The following is a 13,966-nucleotide window of genomic DNA, read 5'->3' as shown; positions in this document are numbered from 1 at the left end:
TGCCCATAGCGCCGCGGGGCCCCCTCCCCCAGGCGCGGGCAGGGCGGGGCGGGGGAGGGTCGCGCTCCGGCTCACCTGTCCGGCTCCACGGCGGCTCCTGCGCTTGGTTGGTCTCCACGAGACGCGAAGCCCACCGTGGGCGGTCCTGGGAGGCGGGCGAGCGGCCGGCGCGACCGTTGGTTGGCCGAGGGCGAGAAGGAGGAGGAGGAGGAAGGGCAGGGGGGGGGGCTCGGGCCCAGGCGAGCGAGGCGGGGCGGGGCAACCGGCTCAGTTCGTGACTCCCTGCCCTGCGTGGATGAAGCGAAGCAGCCGGCAGCGCTGCCCGGAGACCCGGCGGGCCCGGAGAGTCCCCGAAGGAGGCGAGGTCCAGGGCACCCGGCTGCCTCCGGTCCCGGGAAGAATTGCCCCGCCCGGCTGCAGGTGAGCCTTGCCCCTCCCAGAAGCGGAGGCCCAGCAGGTGGCTTCTTACGTGCTTCCCGCGTCTCTGGCTTCGCTTGTGCTGACTTTTGCTGCTTGCCTAGAGGTTTTGGGGGTCTGGTGGGCGGGGGTCGTCGCTTCTTTGTCTTCGGTAAAATAACACGGTCAAAAAAAGGGAAGATGGCAGTTGCGACAGTGCGATTTAAAGTCTACCCAGTTTTTTGGTTTTTTTTTATTGAAAAGTTTTACAGTACATTTTATCTTTAACAATCCCCCCCCTCCCTCCACCCACGCCTACCTAACCCTCCCTATCCCTCCCTCCCATTCCCCCCTCCCCCCCCACTTCCCAGAGCTAAATACAAGGTATAAAAACAAAGAACAATCATAAACATCCATATGCTAACAACAATAAACTGCTAATTCTATCGCACTCTAGCTCATATGAAATGACTACAAGCAATACTAATATTACATATAAAAAGAAAAGAAAACTTATTCAAATGCTAAATGAAACTTTTTAGTCCCATATTTGTTCTGGATATAATCAATCCACTTTTTCCACTCCATAATATAACGTTCTTGCGAATGATCTTTCAAGTAAGCCGAAATCTTTGCCATTTCCGCCAGGTCCGAAACTTTTAGAGTCCATTCTTCTATAGTCGGCAGTTCCTCCTTTTTCCAATATTGACCTATTAAGAGTCTTGCTGCTGTGATTAAGTTCAACATCAACTTAATGTCCACAACAGTAGCATCTGTAATTATGCCCAATAAAAACAATTGTGGACAAAACTTTATCCTTTGCTTGAAGATCTTCTGCATATTCCACCAAATTTTTATCCAAAAAGCCTTAACCTTTTTGCAGGTCCACCATATATGAAAATACGTTGCATCTTCGCCACCACACCTCCAGCATTTAGGTTGATAATTCGGATACATACTTGCAAGCTTTTTAGGATCTAAAGTCTACCCAGTTTTTAACATGTCGTTCCGTGGAGACAGGTTGGACTGTCCTGTAACCTCACGTTTCTCTGCGTGCGTGTGTGCACACACGCACTCATGCATCAAGGAGGGAAGAGTAAAGTAAAAGAGAAAGAAGGGCTGAAAGGGGGGGGGTGGGCTGTTACCTGCAGCCCTGAGGCCCAAGGAGCGTCCTTACTGCTTAGTGCCCTTTCCTCCTCCTGAAAAGATTCTGGCTCCTGTCATTGGTGCCGGGGCTAACCTAGCCAGCACCCTCATTGGCCCAACGTTGGCCCTTCACTGGCTTCGCTAAATGGCCTGCATGTTGTTGTTTTTTTTTGAGGGGGGGGATCATCAAGTTTTTGACACCTTCCTAGGTGGTACTTGAATATTGCCATATCCTAAAAGTGGTACAATCGGTGAAAAGGTTGAAATGCCCTGTTCTAATGCAACCTCCTGCTCAAGCAAGAGAGCCTATATAGTATTTCAAGTTCAGCCTGTTTGTTCCCTAAATTTCGAGCATTCGCGTATAGGCATTTGAGTCCTTTATGGATCTTGGGTATGTTTCTTATCTTTCCTATTTTGTATCTGAGTTTTCCATCCTTTCCATCCTTCTCTACTTCACTGTATTTCTTCTTCTTCTTCTTCTTCTTCTTCTTCTTCTTCTTCTTCTTCTTCTTCTTCTTCTTCTTCTTCTTCTTCTTCTTCTAATTATTATTATTATTAATAATAATAATAATAATAATATTAATAATAATAATAATGTTGGAAGGGACCTTGGAGGTCATCTAGTCCAACCCCCTGCTCAGGCAGGAAACCCTATACCATTTCAGACAAGTGGCTGGCCAATCTCTTCTTAAAAACTTCCAGTGTTGGAGCATTCACCACTTCTGGAGGCAGGTTGTTTCACTGGTTAATTGTTCTAACTGTCAGGAAGTTTCTCCTTAGTTCTCTTTACTACTACTACTACTACTTCTCCTCCTCCTCCTCCTCCTCCTCCTTCTTCTCTCTTTAGTCCCTGCTTCCTTATATGATTGGTTATCTAGTGGTTTTTGCTTGGAATCAGATTCTAAAGGTCTTGAAGATTGCCCCCTCTCCCCCCCCTCAATTTTAGTTTAAAGCCCTTCTAATAAGATGAACCAGTCATTTTCCAAATATATTATTTCCAGTTCTTGTGAGGTTCACTCCGTCGCTTCCCAGTAGCCCTTCATCTAGGTTTTGCAGACCATGGTCTAGGAAATCGAAGTTCTCTTGAGGACACCAATTTTTAAGCCAGTGGTTCATTTCTAAAAGCCTTTGCTCCCTCATTGGATGTTGGCCTTTTGTTGGAAATATAGATGAAAACACCACAAGCTCCCAATTCTTCAACTGTCTTTCTTAGCTGCTGGTGATCTCTTGTTATTGTTTTTAGATTCATTGTTGTACCATTAGTCCCCAAGTATAGGAGAAGAAAGGGGTAGTTATCTGTGGGGTTGATTATTTTATTATATCTTTGATTTTTATTCCAGGGAGACAACATATTCTGGATCCAAAGCCATTGTGCATTAATTAATCTCTTGATAAGACCTCTATGGTCTAGATAAGCAGATTTCCTTAACATTAACAGCTCTCTCCAGATAGTTTGAACTCATGGAAACACCCTTTATCATATATAAATACCTTTATTGCATGTAGATTAAGATGACGTTTGTACAGCATTTCCAAGATATTTCCAAGGTATCTCCAAGGTCAGAAGATGGTAATATTCCCAGCGCCTGTGTAAGTCTGCTGTTGTCACATGTTAGCTGAATAATGAAGGATGGGATTCTCTCCAGAGACAAAGGAGGAGGAAGTCCATCCCAGAAAGGGGAGGGAAGAGGAAATACATCATAGGGTAGGAGGGTCTGACTGCCCACATTGTAATTTCTTCAAAACAGCCACGTGGTGGCAGCACACTCCCCGTCTGGTATTACATAATACCACCATATAAAGACGTATAACGGTAGTTATACAAATGCAAATACATGTTTGTGGTTTGCTGTTGTCATAAAACACCTAAGAAATATAAGTAATAAACCTGAGAAATATAAAAAATAAACATGCATACATATAAAATGTAAACCTGAGAGATATATAAAAATCAACATGAGATATATGAGGCATAAAACCTGAAAGATATAAAAATCAACATGAGATATATAAGACATGAACCCTGAGATATACAAGAAATAACATGCATACATATTGCAATAATAAAAACTGCCATTTCAGGCTGAGGTTTTGCTTGTTGTGTTCAAGACCTGAAAGATATAAAAGAACATGCATATATATTGCAATAATAACAATTGCCTTTTCAGGCCTCAATAGTCTAGATCACGTTGAATGCACTTTTCTTCTTGAGGTCAGGATTCAAAAAAGGAAAACAACGAGTTCAGTCTTCAAGGGCAAAGCAGGACAAGTTCTGCGATGGTCTGATGAAAGATTTTGGTGCCCTTCGATTCTTGAGGTCGTTGGTCCTTAAACAGAACAAGGTCTCTAACTTGAAGATAGGAGTTAAGATGAGACCTTTGTGACTGGAGCGTGACTCTGATGCTCCCCGCCGTGTTGCTCCCCGCCATAATTTGAAGCAGGGTTGGATACAGGTGGTTGCTGTGGATTGCCTAGAAGTGGAGCAGGATGCATAGCTGTATTGTGTTTGTCGCTACCACATTCTGTGCACTTGATGAAGGCTTTACAATTTTTAGCAAAATGGTCATATGAAGCACAGCACCTGTAGCATATTCCAAGTTTTGAGAAACCTCTTTCCGCTCTTGTATAGTCATTGCTCTAAGCTGATGACATTTTCTAAGAGGGTGAGGCAGTTTGTGAATAGGACACTGACGATTGGGATCTTCATCCCCACCACCTGAATCACTCCATTTAGGAGGAGATGGTACAGGATGTGAGTTGCCACCACCTGAATCACTCCATTGAGGAGAAGATGATACAGGAGGTGAAATGTCCGTCTTTCTTGTAGACACAGCTCCACGTGAGTCTTTGTGTTGAGCTGCTGTGTTAACATACCTTGGTGATGGTAATGGAGCAGGCACACTGGATTCAGGGTAGTTGAAGCTGGGGTCATTGTTCGTCCAGGCATGGTGACTTATGAACCTGCAAAAATATGAGAATGGGGGGAAGGAAAAGAGTAGATCGAGTTCCTCTCTGATGTTGAAGTTGAGATCAGCAATAGCAGCTTTGAAGGTTGCTTTCCAGGATCTGTAGGTCTCTGGATGGTCATTAAACTTTGAGAGGCTAGAGTTGAGAAGCTCTTGTCGAATCATGTACCTGGCATGGTCAGAACGGTCTAACCCCTCACTCCTTGATGCCAAAGAAACTTGTTGGGCCCCTTGGGTGTGGAGGTTCTCTGGTGAATAAGGATGAGGTGCACCAGGATAGAGTGATGTTGTAAAAGCATTCAGCTGCAGTGTATTCTGTAAGGTTTGTGCTGGTTGTCGATTCAACCGTTGATCATTGCTGGAAATGTCATCGGCAAGAGGTGATGCACCTGTGCTGTGTTGTTGAAGAGGTATAGGCCCTTGCAGTTCTGTGGTCTCTGAGTGGTGAGTGGGAAGTGCAGAGGATGCACTTGTGTTGTGGTGCTGAAGGAGTACAGGCCTTTGCAGTTGTGGGGTCTCTGTGATGTTTGTAGGCAGAGTGGAAGATGGCTCTGCATCGTTGCAAATATTATGCTCTAGCACGTATTTACTGGTGCGTTCCATTGGATCTTCCACATCTATTGAGATGAAACAATCTGGATCGGTGCCTTCCTGCATCACTTGTTCATAGGCCTTCAGCTTTGCTAGGGCAACTGCTTCTTCCCCTTCAATTCGCAGAATCTTTATTTTGGCTTCTGACTCTGCTTGACGGGCTTTCTCCTGTGCTTCCATCTCTGCTTCCTGTTTGGCAAAGGAAGCATGTACTTTCTTTGTTTCTAGGTGTGCACGTGCCTCTGCCAACTTGTTACTTATTGTTTTTTTTTATTGAAAAGTTTTAAAGTACATTTTATCTTTAACAATCCCCCCTCCCCCCACCCCCCACCTCTACCAATCCCTCCCTACCCCTTCCCACCATTCCCCCCTCCCCCCCCCGACTTCCCAGAGCTAAGTACAAGGTATAAAAAACATAAAACAATCATAAACCTCCACATGCTAACAACAATAATCTCTTAAATCTATCACTCTCTAGCTCATATAGGATAACTACAAACAATATTAATATTACTTATATATATAAAAAAAAAAGAAAAGAAAAAAGAAAGGAAGACTTATTCAAATGCTAAATGAAACTTTTTAGTCCCATATTTGTTCTGGATAATCAATCCACTTTTTCCACTCCATAATATAACATTCTTGCGAATGATCTTTCAAGTAAGCCGAGATCTTTGCCATTTCCACCAGGTGAGAAACCTTTAGAGTCCATTCTTCTATAGTCGGCAGATCCTCCTTCTTCCAATATTGACCTATTAAAAGTCTTGCTGCTGTAATTAAGTTCAACATCAACTTAGTGTCCACAACAGTAGCATCTGTAATTATGCCCAATAAAAACAATTGCGGGCAAAACTTTATCCTTTGCTTGAAGATCTTCTGCATATTCCACCAAATTTTTATCCAAAAAGCCTTAACCTTTTTGCAGGTCCACCATATGTGAAAATACGTTGCATCTTCACCACCACACCTCCAACATTTTGGCTGATAGTTCGGATACATACTTGCAAGCTTTTTAGGATCTAAATGCCATCTATAAAACATTTTATAAAAGTTCTCTCTTAAGTTTTGAGCTTGTGTAAATTTAACGTTCCTCACCCAGATCTTTTCCCACGTGTCCATTGTAATAACTTCTTGGATATTCTGGGCCCATTTTATCATACAATCCTTAACAAGTTCTGTTTCTGAATCAATTTCTATCAATGCAAGATATATCCGTTTGATATGTGCTGGACCCTGATTTCTAATTTGCTTTATCAAATTTTCATCAGTCATTGCAAAACCAATTTTCTGATCTTCTTTCCACCTGGCCCGTAACTGGGTATATTGAAACCAAGTTTGAACAATCTTCTCATCTCGCAAGAGGTTGTATGGCTTTAAACACCAGACATTTCTTTCCAAGCTTAAAATCTCCTTATACGTAGTCACATCATGTTTGAAACCAACATTTATATTTTCTATTGCATGTTTTGGAATTGCCCACAACGGTATCTTGTAATCTAACTTATGTCTATACTTCTTCCAAACTCTCAACAATGCCTGTCTTAAAATATGCACTTTAAACACATTATCTACCTTCTTATCATACAACAAATATGCATGCCAACCAAATAACAAGTCATGGCCCTCAAGATTTAATAATCTCTCTTGTGTCAAATTAATCCAGTGACTTATTCCTGATAACGCAGCAGCTTCATAATATAATTTAAGATTAGGCATTTTAAGACCACCTCTTTCACGAGTATCCTGCATAATCTTAAGTTTAACTCGTGGCCTTTTACCTGCCCAAACAAATTTATTGATACCCCGTTGCCATTCTTCCAAATTAGAATCTTTTTTAAGAACCGGTATCATTTGAAATAAAAATAAAAATTTAGGCAGGACATTCATTTTCACTGCTGCAATTCTTCCCAACAAAGACAATTGCAATTTTTCCCAGCTCTCCATTTCTTTTTGAATTTTCCCCCATAGCTTTTCATAGTTATTTTTATATAACTTTGTATTAGAGGGTGACAAAATCACCCCCAAATATTTGACCCTTTTAACAATCTCAAATCCAGTTAATCCTTCTAAAAGGGCCTTTTGCGATACTGTCATATTTTTGGCCAGAATTTTAGTTTTTTGTGCATTAACTTTAAATCCAGAAACCTTCCCATATTGCATTATTATCTCCATCAGGTCCACAACAGAGTTTTCTGGCTGGGTCACCGTAACAACCAGATCATCTGCGAATGCTCTCAGTCTATAATCCTGATCTCTAATTTGTATACCCTTAATTCTTTCCGAATTCCGTATTTTTACCAATAATAACTCCAATGTTAAAACAAATAATAAAGGTGATAACGGACACCCTTGTCTTGTGCCCTTCTCAATATTACATACTTCGGTCAAACTATTGTTAACTATTATTCGGGCAGTTTGTTTTTGATATAATGCCCTAATTGGTTGCAAAAATTTATCCCCAAAATTCATTTTATCTAAAACTTTCATCAAAAATTGCCAATTCAATTGGTCAAAAGCTTTTTCAGCATCTAGAAAAATTAGCGCCGCAGGGATCTGGTTGTTCCTTTCCAAAAACTCCATCACATCAACTATATGCCTCACATTATTTTTCATTTGCCTACCACTAATAAACCCAGTTTGATCCCCATGAATCACCTGTTGCAGAACCCTCATCAATCTGTTAGCTAGCACCTTGGCAAATATCTTATAATCTGTATTTAAAAGTGATATCGGTCTATAGTTTTTTACTTGAGTAACATCTTGATCTTCCTTCGGAATCAAAGAGATAAAAGCAGTTCTCCAAGACGGAGGCACCTTTCCCCCTCTCTGAATTGTCTGAAACAATTCCTTTAACGGCTTTATAAATTCCAATTGTAGGTTTTTGTAGTAAGCCGCAGTCAAACCATCCGTACCTGGCGCTTTATCCACCTTCAGTCCCTTAATTGCTATAAGAATTTCTTCTTCTGTTATCAGTTGATTAATCTCCTCCTTTTGTGCTTGCGATAGAACCGGGATGCTAGCATTCTCCAAATATACATCAATGTCTTTTTCATTAATCTTCTCCTTAGCATATAATTTAGAATAAAAATCCACAAAGGCTTCCTTAATAAGATCCTGTTGAAACACAACCTTTCCCTTATGTTCAATTTTATCTATATTAGAAGCCCTTTGCTTTTTCCTTAGTCTGTAAGCTAGCCATCTACCTGGCTTATTAGCGTTGCAAAAAGTATTATGCCTAGCAAACCGTAAATTGGTTGCCACTTGATCAGCCATCAACTTATCAAATTGTCCTCTTAGTAGATTAATAACCTCTTTAATCTTCACATCCAATGGGTTCAAAATTAGGGCCTTTTCTTTCTCCCTAATTTCATTCTCCAGGTCTTTCCTTCTAACTTCCAAGGTACGTCTGCATTTATTATTCATTTATATCAACACCCCTCTCATATAAGCCTTGCTAGCATCCCAAACCATGTCCATAGAAGTATCCTTATTCATATTAATTTCAAAGAAGTCCTTCATCTGCTGTTTGCATTCTTCCACATTTCTCTGATTTCTAAACAAATTCTCATTTACGCGCCACGAGCGCCTATCCCTATTGTCCTTATTGATCTCTAACCAAACTGGGCTATGATCAGAGATAGTTCTTGCACAGATCTTTACCTTCTTAATCCTAGAAAAAAAGTCATTAGTCAGCAAAAAAAAATCAATCCTGGAAAAAGATTGATGTCTATCAGAAAAAAAAGTATAATCCTTTTCGTGTAAATGTGTGTCACGCCAAATATCTCACAGCTCCAAATCGTCCTTCATTTCAAAAAAGGATTTAGGCAATCTTGCATGGCTCGGAACACGCTTAAAAGAACCAGCCTTGTCCATCTGTACCTCTAAAACACCATTCCAGTCCCCCATAAAAATAAACGATTTATAATCCAATTGGGTAACCTTTGTGTGAAGTAAACTAAAAAAATCAGCTTGTTGTTGATTAGGAGCATACAGTCCAATTAGAAGCGTTTTTTTGCCTTCTAACAGCAAATCTATCATGACATATCTTCCTTGCTTATCTACTTCAATTAGTTCCGCTGTTAGAGTACTTTTAACGTAGACAACCACTCCATTTTTCTTGTTCATCGCAGAGGCAACAAATTGCGTACCCAACCTTGAGTTCGATAAATACTTTTGGTCCATAACCCTAATATGCGTTTCTTGCAAACAAATAACATCAGTCTTAAATTGTTTTAAATATTGAAAAACTTTCTTTCTCTTCTGTGGTGAGTTTAATCCATTAACATTCCAGGTTAAAAATTTAGTCGCCATGCTTGGCGTCCCGAAGCTTTTGGAGCACATCTTCAATGGCCCCTGTAATTTCCTTGGGCCGCGCCCCTCCCACAGCTTCACTGTAAGTACGCTTTGGAAGTTCCATAACTTTCTGCTGATCTTGTTCTTGTACTCGTCTTACTCGTCTTAAGGCGGCACGCGTCAACCTCTGCTCTCCAACAGCAGCCGATGAAGCTGTAATTTGATCCCCTCCAGCACCATTCTCCTTTGTCTGTCCACCTTCAGCCTCTTGAGGTTTTCCCTCTCCAAATCCCTTTGCAGCTTCCAAAAGTGATAGAGGGGTTGCTTTTAAAACATTGCTGTAAAAATCACGTGCCTGAGTCACGGTAACCAGACAATATCTTTTACCTTCATGCATCACCACCATTCCGACTGGAATCTCCCATCTAAACTTGATGTCACATTTCTTAAGTTCCTGTGCAAGAAATGCAAAATCTTTCCTTCTCCTTAAAATCTTTGCAGGAATCTCTTTTAGAACCAGGACTTCTTGCTCAGCAACCACAAATTTAGTATCATAAGCAGCTTGAATAACTTCATCTCTAGTTGCTCTCTTTGTAAAATAAACCACCACATCTCTAGGTAGCTTCCTCTGCCTTGCAATCCATGAATTTACACGAAAGACTTTATCCATACTTCCCTCTATTTCAGATGCTGGCTGGCCCAATACTGCTTCCAAAGCCTCAGAAATCAGCTGCTTTAAGACTTCTTTAGGATTCTCTTTTAAGCCCCTGATTCTAATAGCATACTGCATCTGATGGTACTGGACAAGACTCAATTCTCCATCCATTTTATCCCTTATATTTTCATTTTCAAGTACCTTTACTTCTAGTATAGAATTCTTTTGACTAAGATCCTCCACTTTTTCATCCAGCTGTTGCACACATTCAGCCACGCTTTCAATTGTAGACAAAATGTCTACCCTCATTGCACTAAACCTCTCTTCCATCCTCTCCTCCAGTTTCTCCAATTTCTCCTCCAGCCTTGCCATCTTGTCATCCATCATATCTGACATTACCTGGGACTGCTTTGCAAAGGCATCTTGTAAGTCCTTAAGCGTCAATGCCAGAGGAGGTGCAGGAGGAAGCAGAGCTTGTAACGAAGTCTGTTGCACCGGGGAAGTTCCCGCACTCCGAAGAACTTTAGAGGAAGATTTAGCCGCCATCTTTCCCACTTTCACTTGTTGCACACTTTCACTTTAAAACTATAAAATCCACTGAGCTAGGGAGTAAAAATAAAAGTCCACTTCACCTTGGCCTCTTGCACCGCTCTGCCTGCGCCTTATTACTCGAAAGTCTTTCCTTCTGGCAGGGGTGGTTGCTAGCACCTGGCTCTGCTCCAAAAATCATGGAGCAGAGACACTGCGCAGCTCGGAGCTACCCAGGCTTCGGGGGGGCTCAATCCTTCAGCCGCCCAAACTTTCAGCTCAGGCGGCCCCGGAGAGCTCAACCCCTACCTGGGGCCTCACCCCCTCCTCTTCTCCCGAGGAGGGGGCTTCGAATCCACCTAAACAGCTGATCGGCGCTGTTTTAGGTGGATAAACACAGCTGCAGAGCAGACAGCCCGGAGGTGGCTGTCTTCGGCGCTGCGTCGCCACCAGAAACTTGTTACTTATTGTTGAAGTCCTGGAGCGAGAGGATCTAGCAGAGCGTACTGTGACTTTAGTTGATGTGGTACTATGGGATCTGGTCTCCTGCAGTTCAGCAATACGGATTTTTGCCTTATTCTTTGCATCTTGCACTAGGAGATCTCTTTGCTGGTTTAGTTCATCAATTGCCATGGCTAGGACAGATACAGAAAACTTCCTAGATATTTTTGACTAAATTCGTTGAACTTCACTCTTTGACCACCAGGGGTGCCTTCTGTGTGGTCAGAGACTTTGGGGAAGTTCTCCTGTTGGCCACTAGGGGCACCTTCTGTGTGGTTAGGGAAATGGGAGAGGGGAGGGATGAGCCTGGGCCATCTGTTTTGTTTCATCTCCGGAGAACCAAGGTCGAGGCGTCTTAGAACCACTTCTTATTACTTTCCCAGCTCGAAATTCTCACAACACCTTCGCACCCCTGGATTGGCTCTCAATGGACTGGGCAGTAGGGAGGGCCTGAACTAACCCAACAGTTTTGCATGCTGCCAGCTACACTCACTGGGCCAGACCCAGGACCCTTCCCCTGTGGTCACAAGTGGCCAGGTCACTAGTGGCCAGAGGGCAGCAGCAGCTCCTCAGCTGGATATGCTGCAGCTTCTCTGGAGCTGCACAAAAGCAGAGTGGCTGGACTCCAGCCAAGGTGAGGGCCCCTTTGCCCCGATAGTGGAAAGTCTGGGGTGGAAGGGGGATACGGCTCCATGAGAATTCAGGACCCACCACCCTAGTAGGCAGCACAGAGCAGTGCCAGAGGGTGGGGCTCTTTTTTAAAGGGGAGGACAGTCACTTTTCCCTCCCAACATCCCTGCAGGGCTAGCAGCTAGGGCAGGGAATGTTCACATCCTGCTGGGCACAGAAGGGGATCCTACCAGCCCCGCCCCCACCTCTCAAGGGAGAAGAATCCCACCCTCAGCCTTGAATCCCCACTAAGCTCAGCACCCCCCCACTCAGGACTCCGAAGACAAAGCCACAAAGACCCCCGCCGAGTAAGCTCTCTTTATTGTGCCTCCAATGTGCAGCAGGAAATAGGGCGGAGAAGGCCGTCTCAAGCCTTCTTGTCGTCTTTCTGCAGGAACCGCCGGGGTCCTGGGGGGGGAAGAGGCAGAGCCCTTGAGCCGGAGGAGGTGGCCAGGGCCTGAGAGGCCTGGCCCTGCAGAGCCCTGGAGGCGGAAGGGTCCTCAGAGCGCCCTGTCAGCACGGCCCCACGCAGCTCGGGCAGCTCGGCAAAGGGCAGGTAAGCTTCTCCTGGGGGAAGAGAGGCCACAGGTGTGGGACACACCCACGGAGGGCCCCAATACAGTATTGCAGACACGGGCCCCCAGGTAACAGCCTGCATGGGAACAAGACTGAGGGAGCCTGACCTGGCTCCCGCATCCAACGAACCCGCGGCCCTGGAGGTTTCTGCTTCAGCTCATAAGCAGGTCTTCATCCAGCTGTGGCTGATTCAGACCTCCTGACTTGGGGTCAGGCTGGTTTCCCCTTTGGGTCATCTCTGCCCTTGGCTGCAGCTGGACTGAGCATGGGTCTGGGGTCGGCCAAAAGGGCTTCAAACCCACTGGCCCCACAAAGCCAGGGCATGGCTGGCTTTGCATCTTCGCCTGGGCAACTTGGGCTCCCTCAACAAGGAGGACAAGCAGGGAGCAAACCCCAGGGCTAGACCCCCAGAAGGGGCTCTCCCTGGGACAGCCCTGGATGAGGGTCACAAGACTCAGCAGAGTCCTGCTGAAAGGGGGAGGAGGAAGGAGCTGGCTAGCGGTTCTACGAATGAGAGGAAGGAGCCACGCTTGGCAGGAATGGCTGCTAAGATGTGGGCAGGTCCTTGCCAAGGCCCGAGGAACAGACACCCCTTCCCCCCCCAACTGGAGGAAGACCTGCAGTTGCCACTGGGTAGCAGAGGAAAGGGCAAAGGGTGGGAAGAAGGCAGGGACGGGGTCAGGGAGGGGCCGCAACCTGCCTGCCACCCCCATACCATAAGGCCGGCCACCTCTGCGCCGCGTCTCCTCTGACTCAAAGAAGGTCTCGTGCTCCTCCCAGCGTCGGTCGCAGGCTGCGCACAGGAAGCTGGAGGTGAAGGCCATGCAGGAACAGCCTGGTGGGACAGGAGGGGCACCAGGTTAGGGTCAGCATAGTCAGGCACAGGTGGGGGGGCAGTGCCTGGCACCTGAAGCAACCGCAGAGCCTTTTGGAGAGACGCACAGGGGTGGGGGTGTGCTGCCACCAAGTTTTAGGGGAAATTACAATATGCTAATGTGGTCAGCCAGAGCCTTTTGCCCTGTGCCTGCCCTATGACGTATTTCCTCTTTTTCTTAACCATGTGCCTTCACACCCCTCCCCTTGCTGGGATGGAGCTCCTCCTTCTTGTTCCCCTGGGGACTCTCTTTCTCCATTACCGGCAGACATGTGATAACCAGCAGACGTGCAGAAGCTGGGAATTATTAATATCTTCTGACCTTGGAAATACTACCAACATCATCTTAATGCAACTCACCATGCTGTAAGTTACTCTACATGCAATAAAAGTATTTCTAGATGATAAAGGTGTTTTCCATGAGTTCAACTATCTGAAGAGGGCAGTTAAGGGTGATGGCATCTGCTTATATAGACTACAGGAGTCTTAACAAGGGGATTATTCACATACAATCAGCCTGATTCAGAATAGTCAGAAGATATTAATAATTCCCAGCTTCTGCACATGTCTGCTGGTTATCACATGTCTGCTGGTTATCACATGTCAGCCTGATTCAGAATAGGGGGTGGGTGGGAAGGAGGGCCTCCCATCCTGCTGCTGCAGAGTTTTTGAGAGGGCCAGCTGAATTGTATGTGGGGATGATCTTCAGAGATGGGTCAGGGTCAGGGTTACTTCGAGTCTTGCAAGCTTCTCTTAATGTAGCCTCACAAT

At 44.7% G+C, this 13,966-nt stretch overlaps 1 protein-coding gene across 1 annotated transcript in view; it reads right to left on the bottom strand.

Moving 5' to 3' along the window:
• Positions 1 to 13,966, bottom strand: part of LOC308661434 (uncharacterized protein) — a gene marked incomplete at both ends in the record, with an annotated part of 53,467 nt that overhangs the window by 15,660 nt on the left and 23,841 nt on the right. The window lies entirely within an intron of this gene.

Source organism: Vipera berus (genome assembly GCF_964194415.1).
Source record: "Vipera berus genome assembly, chromosome: 2".
Taxonomy (NCBI): domain Eukaryota; kingdom Metazoa; phylum Chordata; class Lepidosauria; order Squamata; family Viperidae; genus Vipera; species Vipera berus.
Note: the sequence above shows the minus strand (reverse complement) of the source record. Positions and strands in the feature narration are given on the sequence as shown.